Raw genomic sequence first — 20,360 nt, forward strand, 5'->3', positions numbered from 1 at the left:
CACATTTACCGAATTTTATCATACATCGCAAAATCATACTTAATTGTTACTTTTATCAAAATCATTGGCAGAGCTCTTAGATAAAAATTACCAAGATTTTTGGTGTTCCCATAAGGCCAGAAAAATGGCAGGTTTCACCATATTCTAGTAGCCCTGATAAAAAAAATATTTTTTGCTGTGTAGTAAGATAAAAAGAACTGACAGAAAAAAAAATATACATACATATTTTTTAAAAGTAAAAAGTACTGACAGAAAAAATAGTGATAGATAATTTAGTTAAGCAAAAATGAATAATGATTAAAAGGAAGGATATGTTTGGAGAAAAGTTATATTTAATAAAGGTGAAAACAGCAAAATATAGATATTTCTTTTAGTAAAGTAAAAAGCGATTAATTTATAAATTTTAGTTAAGTAAATTGGAACAAAATATAAATATGTATAAAGAACTAGCAGACAAAATATAGTTACATTTTTTAACAAAATTAAATCAATTTTACAAGAACAATTAAAATCAATGTTACAAGAGCAATTAAAATCGATGTTACTAGAACAATTAAAATCAATGTTACAATTAATTGGTTACATTTATTCTTGTTACTTTTCTTCTGGTTCTTATATTAGTTTTAAATAATAAGTGTAAAAGAACCACAGTTCTGTTCTTTTATTTACGTCGCATTAGAGCTGCACCATGGGCTATTGGCGACGGTGTGGGAAACACTCTTAAGGATGGTCCGCAAACAACATGCAAACGTCACGTCCCGTTTTACAAGGAGAACACATTTATACACCATCCATCAACCACAAAAAGCACTAAAAAAGTTAGATTGTAATTGCGTTAAATATTTTTAAAATATTGAACTTCTGACGAATTTCTCCCCGCAGTAAACAGAAATTTTTTAAAACTTCAGGAGTATTCTGAATAAAAAAAGACTGATTTGATCAAAATAAATAAATGTAAAAGTTACGCAAAAACTTTTTTTTTTTTTATCTCTTATTAAAATGAAAATTATGGTTTAAATGTATTTAATGATTAAAAAAGTAGAAGCTTTAAAAAAGGAGCATTTAAAATATACTTTTTCTTTTTAAAAAATAGCAAGATTTTATTTTTAAAAACAGTTGAATTTTATGATGAAGCTAAGATACGTTTTAAGCCCGTCTGTCTGTTTTTTAAAATTTACTTCTTACACACTGTAAAAAATTCTGGCTAAAATTCCAGTATAAAGTACCGGCACTTTGAGTGCGTTATTCGTAAAATTCGTCGAATTCATTTTTTCCGTAAAATATTGCATCGTAATTTTTACAGTAATAATTAGAGTGAAGTCACTGTAATTAAATAAATATTACTGTAAAAATTAATGTATACCAGTATTTTTTTTTGTTGCTCCATAACATGTTTCCGTAAGAAGAGAATTTACAGTAAAAAGTATCAGTGCCGGTACTTTCACTGTAATTTTTTACAGGGCAAAAGCAGGAAAAACTTTTTCATATTTATATTGGCACTGAAATAAGCAATTATGGTGAAATAAAATGAAAAAAAAAAATACGCATGATAATATTTAAATGATACCAATTTTTGAACGCTGCTTATTTATTTTTTCCCGAGTTATCTGAGAATTATATAGCAGGAAACGATCTTTTGCAATCATTATCACCCTTGTGACTCAATTATTATTTTAATGAATGCCGTGGAAAGTTATCATTTGGTGTAATATCTTTATACTCTTAAATGTTTATCAGTGTTTGTTTGCAGATTTCGGGAACTAACACCATAAATTTAAGATAATACCGTGATTTCGAAAAGTTAAACTGTGTTTCCCTTCTGTTTTTTCGCGTATTACTCACTTAAATATTTTTGTTTTCCAAACAATTTTATTTCAAAATGACATTATTTTCAGAAGTTTTCATTTTCTATTGCCTAGTGTTACAGCAAGTTTTTTTTCTTATTGTTTGTTTTTCCATTCAAGCGGTTAACCAGGAGCGTTTAAATTTGATAAAGGATTCCATGGTTTTTAAGTTATGGAATTTCTTTTATTGTTTATTAAGTACGCACAACAGCAAAATTAGTATAACTAGTAATTTTTGCCGAAAATTATCCTTAGAATTTTAATCTTCATCTTTTCCGCTAAATTGCTTAGATTTTGAAATTTAAATCCTCAAAATCGAAAGTTTTACACAGAGGAAACAATTTTAGTAAAATTACCCTATTGTACGATAAATACATTTCTGATAAAAAGATAAACAATAATTATAATAATAAAAATCAAAGCATATGATATTTCAACGATTCATTTGGCACTTTTTATATTCATATGGTAACGGTTTACGGAAATTCTGGTAATAAAAATTAGAATTTTATTACCACACATTTAGTAAAAAATGCAAAACTGAAAAGTAAATTTAGCAGAATAAATGGTTTTTGCGCCATGTTCTAAGGTACCGGGATAAAATAGCCAAATTTTATCACCATTGTCAATTTTTTCATGCATTATAAACCATTTTTTGTCATTTATTTTACCAAAATTGTAATCAAAGAGCTTCGGTAAAAACTTCTGACCATTTTGGAGTTCCCATCGAAAAAGAAACATCGTAAATTTTTACCATGTTCTGATAGTTTCGGCCATACATTTTTCTCAATGATGATTTATTTAAAACAAAAATTTAAGAAAATTAGGCAAAATTATGGTACCATTTTAAATATTAGTTTAACGTTAACTTTCCTGAAAGTTGCTATCAAATGGCAAAATAATACATTAGTTTTATAGTTATAGGCTTATAAAAAACTGATACAATGAACTGGCTACAAGAAATATTTTAAAAATATCGATTGGTATTGGAAAATGAAACAAATTTAATAAATATTTTGTTTTCAAGAAGGATTTAGAAAAATTAGAAACTTGGAAAAAAATAATTTCGGAAATATGCGAAAATTAGACAAAATTTAAAGTTGTTTATTGTTGGCAATTTTCTCTTCAATTTTCAATTTGTGTAAAATAAAATTTCAAGTTTAAAATATCAAGTATAATAACATTGAAAGTAGAATTTTTTATCATATTTTGTCGTTTAAATTAACTAAAAATTATACAATAGGTTGCGTTGTAATTAACTAGAAATGTTGTATGGATAATCATAATTATTCTAATAGCCCTACATGTACTCAGTCAGGAATGTGCTATTTTAAAAACTTGGTTATCTTTAAAGTATGTACTTTGGTAAAGTAATTTTTGAAATTCAAGAAAGTTACTTTAAAGCTAAATTCTAAAATTTGACTTTTTCGACTATATGGTTTACACTAGGAGTGGGCTATAAATCGATGTATCGAGATATATCGATTTAACGCATATATCGGCAAGACGATACAGCGACTTTCATTCAAGGCGATGCATCAGAAATCTGATTTAAGCCATCGAGCAAAGACAACGAGCGCAAAACGATATAGCGATATAAGACACGCAAGGATATAAGATAACGATATAGCGATATAAGACTCTTCTCTTACGTTCCGATGTCGACTCGCGCTGTGGAAGACGATGTTCGTTTCGTTATGTTGAAATGGCCTTGATTGGTGAGCTGTAGAATCAGAATCAGAGTTTTGAGAACACATATCGTTATATCGCATGTTCCTTTTCGCACCTCTTAGCTTTTTTTTTCTTTGTCGCGACTTTTCTTGTAGATTATTTTCAGTGGGACTAACTTCGTGATCGCCGATGTTACCTTGTTCTGAAGGCAATCTATTATTGAAAAGAATATATAAAGAAGAGTTTCTTCATTAATTAGATAATTTTTTTTTTAAAAAAAACTTCTTTTTATTTTTAAATGTGAAAATTATCGGCAATCTAATTTAGGCGCCCATAAAGAATTGAATTTGTTAGGTTATTTTTTTACTTTCTTTTAATTTATTAAAAACTTTTTGGATGAAACTTCTAATAATTTAATGAGTTTTTATTACTGATTTTAAATTTATAAATCTTGTTGTTTTTATTTTTAGAAATAAAGTTAAAACAAAATTTATTTTTGTCATTTGGATTTGGACATAAGTCAATCAACTTTGTTTATACAAAAAAATTTGAAAGGTTTGCGTATTTTATTCATTTTTTTAAATCATTTAGCACTTCGTTTTATTAGAGAGTATAATAATTTTTTTTAAAAAATATTCTTTTCATATTATTTGTTAATTAGCTAAATATATTATCGAATATCACAATTTTTTTATTTTTAAGAAATTAAATCTTACTTTGTTTTTCGTTCATAATTCGGTCATTATTTAATTTAATTTAATTATTTATCTGAAATGATAAGGTCCCGCAGTGGACTGATCGTTAAGACACGGTTCCCTGCAGATCACCGAAGTCAAGCATCACTGGCTGCGGTCAGTGTGCGGGTGAGTGACCACTTGGATCAGTCTGCGTAGGGACCGAGGGTGTGCGGTATTGGTCCTCGTTAAACTGTTCTACCGTAAAGTGCTCGACTTCGCGTGCAGGTCGTCGAGCTACCGAAGCGGGGGTGCCATCCCATCTGCAGAGGATCAAAATTGTGATGGCATGTCTTCGGATCATCCTCAGGGATGTTTCCCAGACCGTCGCCAATAGCCCATTGTGCAGCTCTAGTGTGACGTAAATGAACTATAATAGAACTATAATAACTGAAATGATAATAATAAAAAATAGTGTTTTAAAAGCGTTTTTTTTTCTAAAATTTATTTAGCACTTTGTTTTAAACATACAAATAATTTTTAACGTTTCATTTAGAAATTGAACATTACGATCGAACTTAATAATTATGTAATTATTTATGCATAATAGTACAAGAAAATATTAATTTGTAAAAAACGCTTTAAAAAAAGTTTTTAACACTTTGTTTTACGCTTATTATGAATTTCTAAACAAACATTTCAATAAATATTTTAAGTAAGATTTGTACATTGTAGTCAATTTATTTAATATCTTTCTTAAGCAAAACATATATATCTTCAAATTTATAGATTGATTTAAATCAATCTGAGTATGAAGTTTTGATAGAAATCTGACTTTCTGTGCCTTGCATGTAAATGAAATTCAAAAATACTATATCGCGATACATCGCTATATCGCGATGCAAAACTGACGATGCATCACGATGTATAATTTCTAATATCGCCCAGTCCCAGTTTACACATTAAGAAAAAAAATATGGTCAAAACGACCAGAATATGGTGAAATTTACCGTTTTTCTGGCTCTATGGGAAAATTTAAAAGCGCTGAAATTTTTACATAAACGCTTTGGTAAAATTAATAATAAAATATTATTATATAATGTGTGTCAAAATTTGGTAATTTTTTATCAGAAATTTTTAGAATACGGTATAAGAACCATTTTTTTGGTAAAATTTACTTTTCAGTTTCGTATTTTCTACTAAATGTGTGGTAATAAGAACTATAATTTTGAAAGCTAGAATTTCCGGTAAACAAATAGCATATGAAAGGAAAAATTACCAAATGAATGTTTAAAATAGCATATTTTGGTTTTATCACCAGAATTATGTTTTTTTTTCTAGAATTGTCATTACCTTACAGTTTAGTAATTTTACCAGACATCATTTATTTAAAGATTTATAAGAATAAATAATTTTTTTCCAAAGTCAATTATTTTATTTTTGTATTTTCATACAAATATTACAATTATTTTTGTATTTTTATGCAAATATTTTCATACAATGTGAAAATTTGAATATTTTCAAAATGCCACTCAACTTTTACTCCTACAAAGCTTTATAATTTACAAAAAAAAAAAAAAAAACGAATGTGAAGTGCAATTGGTAAGAAAAAATATATTAAATACCTTTACTCTATAGTACGATAATTTTACCAGAATTTTTTTTCAGCAAAAATTCATCAAAAGGTATTAATTTACGTAAAAATAATTTGTAGAATGTATGGATTTGTTTTAACAGTTTAATATTTTAGCTGTACTTTCAAATGTATGCAACCAAAATTGTGACATAGTTTTCAAGTCATTTTGTTTTAAAAAAGCAATAAGTGCAAAATGCAAATATAGTAAAATATAACCTCTATAATACGTGAGATAAAATACTTAAATTAAGTATGTGAATGTAAATTAACTAATGAGATAAAATAATTAAATTATGCATTTTGCTACGTTTTTAAAATTCCAGAAATAAATGTTCGCCAAACTACTAGCTTTAAAATAATTTTTTTAAAAGTTCATAAACCAATATTAGTCAGCATATAGACTTCTTTAATATTTGATAGAAATTATTAATTGAGATCAATTATTTCGCCAAGTAATTTCCATCTTCTTGTGGAATTGATTTGACAAACTACTCACATAAACTGTTATGAAATGCAAGTATGTTTTTAGTTAACTTCAATTCACCTCGATTCTCTTCATATTCATATTAATATTCTGTCTGTGTTGCATGTATGTGTGTTTGATCAAAGAAATAATTTTATTTTGAGAAATATTGTATAGATGCAACCTAAATTTATGATTCTTGCTTTAGATTGCTACGTAAAAGTAACTTTAATTATTCTTATGTGTATCATTTACTATTATAAGTTTTTTAGTGTTACTGAATAACGAACATAGGGACAGCTACTTTACAACAAGTAGTATAAAAGAACATTCTAGGTCTTTCAGTTTACCAGGAACAATCTTTGGTTTTGATGTTATGTTTGCACTTATTGAAGCACCACTTCGATGTAAAGTAGTTGTCCTCATTCTTGGAGTTCAGTTGCACGAAACTTTTCATAGTGTAGCTTGTTTGTGCAAATGATTCACGTTAATTATCATTTTAATTATGCTTATAATCAAAGCAATTTAAACCATAAAAACATACTACTTATCAATACAGTTTCAAGAAAAAAAACTGAAAATAGTTTTAAGTTTATAAAAATAGTGGTTTGTGTTTCTTCTGCAAGAAACAACATGTGCGTTATTATATATTTACACTAAGTAAAGTTTTGATTTTAAATCGTATTATTTCAATTACAAATGACATGAAACTGACCTAACAATCAATCTATTCCTGCCATGATGGCTCAGGGGATAGAGCGTTCGCTTTCCAATGAAGTTAACCGGGTTCTAATCCCAGCGATGGCTGGTCGATATGAATTTCGCATTTAGCTTGCAAAGACCACAGTGCTGACGTACAATATCCTCAGTGGTGGACGGATAATGAATTAGAGTCTCCTTGCAGTCAGGCTTGCCGTGGGAGACCTTCATGGTTTTCCTCTCCCTGTAACACAAATGCGGGTTAGTTCTCCCAAAAAAGTCCTCCACGAAGGCGAATTTCTCCCAATAATTGATCCAAGAGTTTCCTAGTCTTCTGAATTGAGTTCAAAATTACAAGGCTGTGGAGTTGAGTATTAGTAGTCGTAAAACCAAAATTGGGACAGCTGTTTAACGGCGGTTATTGAAGTAAATAAAATCAATCTATTCGCAACTTAATTGACAGAGCTTAGGAAACAGAGAGTTTTATATCCAATGATTATGTTTCATCATAACACTGATTTAATTACTTGTGATCAATTGGAAAATTGGTTAAGGAATTGAAAATGTATGGACAGAGCCACGAGTCGATTTTTCAATTTTGGTAAAAAATATTTTAGTTGCTTAAATAAACTAAAGCGATAATAATTGTAAAACTTATATGACTACCAACTTAAAGTGATTGCGTTTTTATGGTCTAATATTTGGCAGCTAAAATATTTTATTGAAGACTTATAGTATTCAAAACATGAGATATATTGGTTTCGAAATATTGAATATCTGAATATTGGAAATATATCGTGAGACTGGCTATTAGGAAACGATGTAACTGGAACTGGGTAAATTTTATCATATTCTGGCAGTTTTAACTATGCTTTTTTTTCTCGATGTGATGATTGGCAATATTTTAAAAATATCACACCGTTATAACTAACGTTGCGATGAATGATTATAAATATGAGGAGTGAATAAAATAATATATAAAAGAGAAAAGAATTGAATTTAATTAAAAATTTAATAATGATTCATTAAATTGATTTATTAAGTAATCAACGTATGAATATAGAAAAATATCAAGTAATTAACGGACCAATAAATAAAATAAACTAAATTAAGAGCAAATAACTAAGCTGGTAATTGATCTATTTATAAATGAATAGGTAAACTAGTTTGCACAAAGCTTATAAACCTATAACTATTGTTACGGTTGTTGACGACCATGTTATTATTATTAATATTTTAATATTCCACTAAATATTCTTCGGAATAACTATTATAACACCATTTTTTTTTCTTAATTCAAGACTTGGGATTTCAACCCTTGAATAAGATTAGTATGCTTTTTTTCTGAATGCGAGCCCTTTTTAGCTTATTGATCCATAAAGCTTTGAAATAGGAGGCTACAACAATGCTGCACGCGCCCTTTATTCGCGTGGGTGTTTACTGGACTTGTTGACACTTAAATCCTCCAACAACAATAATGAAATTTATCCCTCGGTAGGGCAAGGGCGGCTATAAAAGATCAACAGTCACAGTTACGCTTAAAAGAACCATTCATAAAAATCTGTGCATACTGAAATAAAATTAAAACGAATGACATATTTTTGAAAATTTGTTTTAAATGAAAAGTTATGTAAAAGAACTAGTTGTAATTAGTAATTTAAGTAAATTTGTTTTTAAATGTATCGAAACAATTAGAAGGTGCTTACCAATTTATTAAATGTATTTTCCTACATTGAAAAAAAGGTAGAGTCAAAACTACCAGAATACGGTAAAAATTACCTTGTTCTTGGCTCTATGAGAACACCAAAAAGATTGGTAATATTTTCCGAAACGCTTTTTTAATAATTTATAAAAATTGTCAATGAAATATGATTATACTAAATGCGATAAAAATTGGTAACGGAGGTTTGTAATTTTATCATGACAGCTTAGATCATGGCCTCAAAACTATTTATTCGATTAAATTTACTTTTCACTATATATTTTTTTACTAAATGTGTGGTAATAAGAACTATAAATTTGAAAATCAGAATTTTTGGAAAGCCGATGAACGCAAAAATTACAAAATGAATGGTTTAAATACCGTATATTTTGGTTTTATTAACCAACATTACGTTTTTTTTTCTTTATTAGAAATGTCTTTACTATACAGTGCAGTAATTTTACCAGAATTTTTTTTATCTGTGCATTAAAACTTCCTTTATTTAAACATTTATTAGAATATATGAACTTTTCTTACATTCGATCGCTTTATTTTTATATTTTCATAATTTTAGTATTTCAAAATATCACTCAACTTGTTTTCCTTCGAAACTTTATGATTAAGAGAACACGAATGCGAGTGCAATCGTTAGTTACACGAAAATGAGGAGAAAAAAAATCTAAAAAACATAGCATTAAAAATTGTGAATTTTCACACTTGAAGCTAAAATTTGTTTTGTAGTTTAAACAGTTGCATCCAATTTGAATAAATATACGTATATGAAAGAAAATCGAAATATAGTTTATGCATTGATTAGGAAGTATTTAGTTACTATTAGGGTCTATTTAAAAACTTTTCATGCATAATTAAAAGTATTCTTTATAATTGCAATGATAATTATTACTTCAAATAAGTTTAAAATAAATTTATTAAACATATTTTAATATTTTCGACGTATTATATAAAACAATTTTTGATATATGCGTATATATTTATTCAAATTAGATTATGCTTTACCTTGTCAAATTTAATTTTTTTCCTGTGAAAAAGGTAACTTACTTAAATTATAAACTAAACTGTCACAGTATAAATGTATTATTTTACTTTATAGCATGTAAGAGATCTTCATAATACCGTTAATTATGTTATTTTAGAGTTTAAAACTCTCATGCTACGCTTGCTGATAGTTAAGTTTTATGATTTAATGTTAGTTAAACTTTGGTTACCGTTATTTAATATATTTTCTATGCATATCTTAGCACTATAGTAACCGTTAATAAAGATAATTCTAAATATAGTAAATGTTTAAAGCATCGAAAAATAAATAAATAACAAATAAAAACAAGAACGAGTGAAGTGAATTAATAAATCATTGGTCAATAACACAGTCATTAGGTAAACCAGCAAATCATTGAATGAAAATAAAAGAGAATTAGCTAATTTGCGAATAAGCGAATTAGCTTGTTAATAAGTGAATAAATTCATAATTTGCTGAACTTTTGAAAAAAAACTAGGTTATTATTTTATTCTTGTTTAATAAATCTGTTTTAATATGTTAAATAATTAATGAGATTTGTTATAAAACTTATAAGGTAATCCAATAATTAAAATCTGGTCTCTAAAATTGTTATTATATTTGTTTCAGTTACTGGAATTTTATTTTGTTATGGATATTTTTTTCAATCATTTTTCCTAACTATTCTGTTTCATTTATTATTTTTATCATTATATTTTAATTATTATTATTTTATTATTATTATTTTTATTTTTATTATTTTTTTCTTATTATTTTAATATATTTTCTATTTTTAATATATTTTTTGTTAATATTAATTTATTGCATTTATATTTTCATTAATATTAATTTATTATATTTACATTTTTATTTTTTTTCACTTAAATTTTCAATCTTATTATTTTAATCATTAACTCAGTTTCTTAAATTTTATACAAAAATATGTCAAACGTTAAATTTATCATATGTTATATTTATTATTTTTATTATTATAATTTTATTATTTTATTATTTTTATTTTATTGTTATTATTTTTTTCTTCTTATTTTTTTCTTCTTATTTTAATATATTTTCGATTTTTAATATACTTTTTGGGAATATTAATTTATTGCATTTATATTTTCATTAATATTAATTTACTATATTTTCATTTTCTTTCCACTTAAATTTTTATACTCATTATTTTAATCATTAAGTCAGTTTCTTAAATTTTAAACAGAAATATATCAAAAGTATAATACATATAAAACATACTTTGCCATGCGAAAAAAAGGAAAGAAAATTTTTATTATAACTTAGAAAAACTCCTTTCTGCATAACCATTCTACCCTTACCTAAAAAACGTCGCCAATAGGTAATAAAAGCTTGTAAACAGTTATTTGTTCAAAACTCCTCCATTCACATTTTCAAAGTATTGATGTATGAGAAACATAAACCGTTGACGGGGTATAAACAAGATGTGTTTATTTCCGAAGGAAAGGAGTTCATGTCGGATCTTGGTTGAATTGGAGAATTTACTATGCGAAATTTGATATTCTATTTTGAATATTCAACAGTAGCTTTAAATCCCTTTATCTTTATAATTTATCAACATTTATAAACTTTTGATTCCTTTCAGTGGATATTTGCTTTGCTCCCAATAAGCTTATTCTTATAACCCTTTTCAGAATTGAGAGATGGTACAAAATCGGGTTCAAATTTAGAATCTTTTGGTTTGATTGTTAACCTCGCACTTGGTCTACGTTAGTAAGCAGCGGGCGACAGCTTTGCGAATGAAGCTTTACTATGAACCAACGAACGACAATTGGGTATAATATAGCCTACGTCACAGGTTGTGTTGTTCCTACTAAATTTGACCCATGAACGGCATTTTCTGCGAGCCTAACTTCAAGCCACAAATAAACGAACGAAGTGTTTGATCATTTAAATAGCTGCTCGCCAGATTTTATTGCATTATAAAGAAAAGTTATTGAAACTAAATACAACTAAATAAACAACAACAACTAAAACAAATAACAACAACTACTAATAACAATAACTAAATAAACAACAACTAAATTCCATTCGTTTAGCATTGCGTCATATGTTGTTCCTACTAAATCGAAGTAGTTGTGTTTTTTTCATATTATACCCAATTCTGGCGCATGCGTAGATTACACTACCTCAAAACAGATTGAAAGGTAGATGATGGTAGCAATCATCCAGTCTCCTCACCACGCTCCCGACTTATCCAACCACGAGTTGATTTTTCCTGTTTTTAAAGGGTCATTACTATAGAAGGGATTCCAAACTAAGAAGATGCTTGAGCGGGGAATCGAACCCCGTCTCAAGCCGTGGTAGGGTTGTACACTTTTACAGTTTACTCATTATAATACATAACATTCATTTGTATATAATTTGTACATTTTACTCATAATTATAGTGCGTTATGATCCAGTATTATGGAGGGCAATGTTTCTGATAGAGATTACCAATTCAAACGGGGGCTATGGAGACAAGCGAAAATCTCAAATGAATGGCCTCATCACAATCTCGCTTTAAATTTAAGATACAGTAAGTAAATTATCTCGCACAGTCAAAATGTTACTCAGGCAAAATATTAATAATATTTACCAACTTCTTTAAATTCACGTTATTTTTCCAGAAAACAAATTTTGCTCGAGCGAGATTCTGCGATGTGATATTTCATAAATAAATAATTCTGATATTTTGATATTAATAATTTGATATTTCTCATGATATTTTGAATTTATAAAAGATTATTCCCCAATAAGAAATAAATGAATGATTATATATTCACTGGAAAGAAATAATACAATTTATAGTTAAGGAATAAGTGAATAATTATATAATATTATACATATTCCGCATTGAATATTGTCCTAGAGAGTTTCTAGTTCATGCTATGACCTTGTGATGCCACAACAGGCATTACAAATTTCCTAGATTTTAAAATTTCTTAAACTTTTTTTAATCATTGTTGATCTAATTTTACTTAAATTAAACCAATTATTTATTTTAAATTATACTTTATTAAAAGCTAATATAAATATGTTATTCTTTTCATAGCAATAAATGTAACGACTAACTTTTTATTTCAATAAAAATGAAAAACTCATTAATTGACTTTCGCTACTAAATTGAAAGCAAAATCAATTTATAACTCTTTATTCTTCATTTCTTACCACAATAATGTTTCGGTTACATGGTTATACTAATTCTCACAGTCTTTTTGGGTGATTCGTTTTCGCCAAATTGTTTTAAATGTTATATTGATTGCGGGGGTTGGCTTTGTTTTTAGCTATTTTATCTTTCGATAAATCGCCAACCATGGATCTCTTCCAGTGCTCCTGACTGTCCGTTGGGCACTTTTACTTTTAATTTTTAATTCTCGGCTATCAGACTGGGGGGAGCTTCGGCCTCTCAGCCCCAACCACTTAATTTTTACATCTTAGCAGAAATTCTTGATAAAAGTGCACGTATGTTTCTCTTGATCCCCGTAAGGGACTTTCTTTTCCTTATTTTGTAATTTTGGAATGTGGTCATGTTCATTATAATAAGATTTACATAATTAATAAATTTTTCCGAAACGATTTTATTAATTTTTCTGGGAAAAAATATCCTTTCTTTATATCCAAATTAGAATGAATCTCATGCGTGCAAGAAATAATATTTAAACTCTACAAGGAAACTACATACACTATACAGTAATGAATTTGGACAAAACTGTCATGAAAGAAATACACAGCGGCTTTTTTTTATTTCATATAGATTTTTTTAAATTTTATTTCATATATATATATATTTCTTTGTTCTGGCAAAATGTTTTTGAAAGACTTCTATTATAAATGAGGAAATGTTGTGTAAATAATAAGTACAATTACGGGAAACACTCTTTATCCATTTCAAGATTATTTCCAGAATTAGCTTATCCACAAATGCCGTTTCACACTGTTCTGAACGGAGAAAAAAATTCTGGTAAAAATACCGAAGTGTATGACATTTCTGGCAAAACGAACCACAATTCTGGTTAATGAAACCAAAATAAACCATTCCAAAAGGGAATAACAAGTAAGATATTTGATGGAAGTGAGATAATAAGCATAAACGGTATATAAACCAGTCATCAGGCAACTTTTCCATTCACATAAAAACGGTTTACTAACTTCTGATTTTCACAATTATAGTTCGTATTATGTAATTTTGATGTAAATTTGAAATTTAAATGTAAATTTGACCGAAATTTTTCTTTTTATGTTCTAAGGTATCATGAAAAAACTGCCAAAATTGCCATACTTATCAAATTTTATCAAACATGATTAAATCATATATTTTTTTGCAAATTTTTTTCAAAATCATGAGCTCTTAGTGCTTCCATAGATCTTGTAGTTTTGACCATTATTTTTTTCTCTGTGTGCGGATAATCAGGAGTAATTATGTACCTCAATTAACTATTTTTTAGTGATTTATAGTTTGATTTGATTCAGTTTTCCGAAATAAAATGCTTCTAATTCTGGCAAAATTGGAACACAAAACAAAAGACTTCGCCAAAAATTAAAAGTCTGCTCTCAATTTTATTTTAACTCAAGAATTGTATTATAGAAGTTTCATTTATTAAAATAGAGATTTTTAATCAACAACGGAAAGCAAAGCATGTATGAATAAGGAACCTTAACTATGCGAAGAATGCCTAACTTTTGTTGACTTGTTTGCTCATTTTGCGAAAACCACCCTTCGCCCTTTCCACCAGACATCATCGTCGACTGATTCTAATGAAGCGAGCCCGACCAACAACAAATATACGAGTAGGTCGGAAAAAGAACATACGCATGGGGGTCACAGAGACAAGAATGAGGGACCAACATAAAAAAAAAATTGTGATATAAAAAATGAAAAAACACCCACTTCGGTCTTCCCTTAACAAATGAAGGGTGAATAGCTATTGCAGCTGTGAACTAGCGACCCTTTCCGAATGTTGAGGGGGGGATTATATGAGGGGAGGTAATAAAAAGACAGACACAGAATATGGCCATAACGTGAAGTAGTGTTTTTATTTATTTATTTAATTTTTTTGAAGTTTCATTTTACTGCCTTGCGATTACTCTTCCTTCTTTCTCATCTGTCTCAGAATTAAAACAAACAACTGAAAATGTTCTTTGAAGTGTCTTGTCAAAGTTGCTGTTTATTTTAAGAATTGTTAAAAGCGACAAGGGCGGTATATGTGTATTTTTATATATTTTATTTTAGCCTTAGATTGTAGTATTTTTATAGTAATATTTTTTTGGGGATCACCATTTCATGTTGTAAGAAAAGAGGATGTAAGATACAAGATTTATTTGAAACAATAAAAAAATATGAAATAAATAACTTTATTTAAAATTAATAATTTTGATTTTAACTTCTCAAACTTATTGTGTACACTGTTAAAAGTTTAGTGTATTTTAGCACTAAAAACGGTGTAATGATAGTTTTTGCTGTAGTAAACACCACAAATGTTCCGTTATACTCCTTTTTTTGTAAAATAGTTGTCTCTACCTTTGGTTTTTAGAAACATCAAAACATGTGACAACAAAACATGACAATAAGATGGCATAAAAGTCAGTATTTTAATCACATTAAAGTTTGTTTTTACTAGACAATCTGTAACAATTACTAATTATTCAGAATACTGTACTCAACGATTCTTAAATAAAATAATTTTATTTATTAATTCTTTACTGTAAAAAATCTCAAAATATATCTCAACGCCAAAAATGGTGCAATTACTTTGCGCCAAAGCGTAGTGAAATGCCGTACATAACTCTGGGATTTAGTGCATTTTTACACAGATGTTCTTTTACACTACTTGGGTAAAGCACCATTTTTGTTATTTAATGACACTAATTGAATTTTATATCTTTGATCGTCTAGTTTAGGTATAGAAGAAAGATGTTTTTTCTATAAAGGAAAAATAACAAAAACCTTTTCATAGGAGAGAAAGTAAATTTTTTCTTCCCAAATGAAGTGATCATAAATTATTAATCAATTAAATAGAATAGGATGTAATAACTAATTGTAACTGATTAATTTCTACCTTTCATAAATGATTAGTTAATTTTGAATGCATTTTGGAGTGGGATAATTGTTACAGTTTTGTTACACGTAGAGAGAAAGAGACAGTTAAGAGAAAGTTTTGCAATTGCAAGCAAAGAGAAGTCTTTATAAGGATTGCCATCAATCTAGACACTTCCTATTAAATCTTTGCATCCTGTGATAGCAACAAGAGCTGCAAAAGTAAGGGAAAGGGGTTTTTGTAATAGTTAAGCTATTTCCAAAGCAATGACATGCATTTGCCTGAGATGATTGAGTCACTGATTGAAAGTAAATTTTAGTTGTTTTGTGCACACTGAGGAAAAAAAGTATGGTCAAAACTACCAGAATATGGTAAAATTTGCCATGCTCTTCACTCTATGGGAACATCAAAAAGATCGGTAATTTTTATCGAAGTGCTTTGATACTAATGTTGGTAAAATCGACGAAAAAATATGGTTTTAAATTACGTGATAAAATTATTTAAATGTGGTAAAATTTGGTAATTTTATCATGATACCTTAAAAAGTGGTATAAAATCCAATTATTCGGCTAAATTTACTTTTCAGTTTTGTATTTTTCACTAATGTGAGGTAATAAGAACTATAATTTTGAGAACCAGATCCTGTAAAGCGTTATCATATGAACCGAAAAAATTACCAAATGAATGGTAATGCATGTTTTTGTTTCTATTTCCAGAATTAGGTATTTTTTTTTATTACCAGAAATGTCATTGGTATACAGTTCAGTAATTTGACCAGATTTTTTTTTCTCTCTGTATATTTAATAGCATTCACTTTGTTTTCCCACTTTTATTCTTAGAAACAATCGATTAATATCATTCTAACTTTCCTCCCTTTATTTAAATTCCGTTACATTATACTGATGTGTTACAACTATATATTGATGTGCTGTAACTATGTATTGTTACAATATGAGTTATATTTATACTCATCCGAGGAATAAATTGTAACACTCGACTATCTTTTTTGCTTCTTCCAATCTTCCAATTCCTGTTAACGCAAGTCTCTTGTATGAAAAATTGGAACTATATTTCCAATGAGGCGAATATCCTTTCCCTATAATGAGAGTCAAAATTCTAAATTTGTTAAAAATTTCTTTTTTTTAAAAAATTCAGAAAAAAATGCACTTTTGTGTCTGATTTCGTATTTTAAAATATTATCTGCTCTATTTTAGTATTATAGTAAATCCCTCAAAACATTAAGTTTGCATTTAAGTACGTGAATATCTAATTATTATAAAAAAAAAGTTAAAAAGGTGGTAAGAGGTTAAAAATTTATATTTTGAGTACTATACTTGCTGATGTTTACACATGATCATTAGTAGTTAAATGGGAGTTATGCGCCAGAATTTCTCCCTCTGAATATAATACACCATTAGCTTACTTCCAATTTTATCTTAATGATACAATCATATTAATAGTTCTAAAGATCCTTTTTTGTTTTCTTTCAGTTAAAAGTATTGAATCGTGAAAGAATTGAGATAACTCATACAACTGGTCTTAAATTATTTTTCTTCAAAATTTTAATTTGTGTGAAACTTAACATTTTTAAGATTTCCTTTATTTCAGATTTTAGTTATATTATCAAGGAACTGTGTTTTGATTATATTTTTATTTATCACTATTTAATACCTTCTAGTATATGAAAAACTTTACTAATGAAAAAAAAACATACATTGATAATTTATCGAAAGATAGTAATTTTAATCTATTACGCTTATCGAAATATATAACATATTCTTTGATTAATTTAAAAAGATTAATAGTGCTTTTAAATCATATACATATGTAATTTATTCAATCAAGAAATAAATTTAAGTACAAAAAATGGACGGAATTTAAAATATTAAAATTAATTTGTAATTTACTTTAGGAGTTCAGATAAACGTGCATTTTACCTTCATTAACTTCCAACATCCTTTGAGAAATAGCATCCAAGCGCTTAATAGAATTAAATTAAAATAAATTATCAAACGATTAATATATAGATTAAATTGAATGAGAAATAATAAAAGAAAACGATAAACTTATCAGGTACTAGTATTTAATCTATTTACCATAGCGGGGCGCTATACTCACTAACCCGAATACTGTTGCCATTTTGCCACGAATTGAGAAAAAAATAATACGGCACCTTCTTAAATGCCTTAGCAATTGGGTATACTATAGCCTACGTCACAGGTTGTGTTATTCCTACTAAATTTAACCCATGAACGGCATTTTCTGCGAGCCTAACTTCAAGCCACAAATAAACAAACGAAGTGTTTGATCGTTTAAATAGCTGCTCGCCAGATTTTATTGCATTATAAAGAAAAGTAATTGATATTCGATTTTTGATTAATAATTGATTTATGTGGATAGTGGCATTTATGTGGATAGTGGCATAGAATTTAGCATTGCGTCATGGTAAATATTATTCCTACTAAGTGGAAGTAGTTGTGTTTTTTTATATTATACCCAATTGTGCGGAAACGTTTAATATATTTCTTTGCATTCGAAAGTTTATGTTGTTGTTGTTAATTTACGTCGCACTAGAGCTGCACAATGGGCTATTGGCGACGGTCTGGGAAAGATCCCGGAGGATGATCCGAAGACATGCCATCACAATTTTGATCCTCTGCGGAGGGGATGGCACCCCCGCTTCGGTAGCCCGACGACCTGCGCGCGAAGTCGAGCACTTTACGGTAGCACAGTTTAACGAGGACCAATACCGCACACCCTCGGTCCCTACGCAGACTGATCCAAGTGGTCACCCACCCGCACACTGACCGCAGCCAGTGATGCTTGACTTCGGTGATCTGCTGGGAACCGTGTCTTAACGATCAGTCCATTGCGGGACTTCGAAAGTTTACAACCACGACAATATTTTTTCCTGATATTGCAGGCATTTTATTTTAAAACACACAAATTTAATAACAATTAAAATGCGTAATTTAATAATGAAATGCATGAATCTGTATATAAATATAATAGCTATATGACAGAATTTGAAGAATGTTCTTTTTGGAAGAAAATTTTTTAAAAGTAAATGAGGAAACAAATCGCTCACGAAATTTGAAATTGTTAGAAAAAAAAGAGAATAAAAATATATTTTAATAAAATAAGTCTGCTTCGTATTTCACAAAACATTTTTAAAAAATAGCTTTCGAGTCTACAAGCCAATGCTAGAATAAATAGAAAAATTTTATCAGTGCGCGCAAAATATCAACATTTTGGAGAGAACGTTTTTAACGCCATGCTACGGCGAAAAGCTTAACTAGTAGTAAGATTGATAAGTTTATCGTTTTCTTTTATTATTTTTAATCAAGTTTATGATGTTCTTTGAAATCGTTTGGTTATTTGTCGTATTTTAATTCTATGAAATGCTCATATGTTAATTCTTTAAATATGTCGTGTGTTAATGAAAACAAAAGTTCAAATTTGCAAAGTAAGTTGCGATTTATTTCAAATATTTTAATTTCGTATCATTTTTTTATATTGATATTTATTTATATGTTTTATTAAATGCATATTTATATGAATACCATGCGCCATAACTTCTTTCAAACTAAAGAATAAATTCCGAAAAGCGTTATTAGTGCAGACTTTTTTTTAATTTTCTGATTTATTATATGACAGAATCAAATGAATAAGAGTAAATGAAAATATCGCAGAAACAGTTTTTACATATAACAGAACTGAACGATAAAATAAAAGATTTGAAACTGATTCTAAAATTTTATGTTTCTACCTTAATTCACAATATTAAGTAATTTCGTAACACTAAACTGAATTCTGGCAATTCTAAATTTATTCAATGAATTTTACTATAGTAAAAAAATTTCCATTGCTGGAAATTTTTCCTTACTAACTACTTTAACAATTTCATATTATTTTCAAGATTTTGTGATTTAAATACATTTTCGAGTTAGTATGAAAAACTTCTGTAATGTATTTGTACTCTTTGGTTTGTTTCATAACAGCTTATGAATTCTCAGACAACAAAAACAGTTTTAGTTTGTTTCTAAGATGTTTTAGAAACTCAAGAAACGCAGAATTAATACTTTTTTACGAAAGCAGATTTGGTCGCATTTTAGGGGTAATTAAGGCATTTTTGGCACTTTTTGAAATTTGAAATTTTCTAGTTTTGCTTAAAAGTGTGTTTTTTTTTCTTTAATATTTTGGCGATTTTTTTTGGGCTTTATGGATATTTTTCAAATTTATTCTCGATTTATCTAGTTTTTGTTACTATTTTTGCCGAAGTTAACAATTCGTTTCTAATTTAGGTATTCTTGAATTTTTGCTATTATAATAAGGACTTTTTTAATAAACGTTGGTTTGTTGTTGGTAAGTTTATGAGACTGATTTCTTTAATTGTATTATAATAGGAAAATAAATTTTCCACATTCAATTTTTTTTGTTGAAAAAATCAATAAAAGGAGTAAAGCAATTTATTAATCGATGCAACATATTGAAATTAATTCAAGAGTTGTAAATAAATTAATGTTAAAGCATATTGTTCAAAAATAACTTGATGAACTTTATTTAATTGTTTCGATTCACATCTGTAATATCTTGCTCAACAA

The sequence above is a fragment of the Parasteatoda tepidariorum genome, chromosome 6 (assembly GCF_043381705.1).
Source record: "Parasteatoda tepidariorum isolate YZ-2023 chromosome 6, CAS_Ptep_4.0, whole genome shotgun sequence".
Lineage (NCBI taxonomy): Eukaryota > Metazoa > Arthropoda > Arachnida > Araneae > Theridiidae > Parasteatoda > Parasteatoda tepidariorum.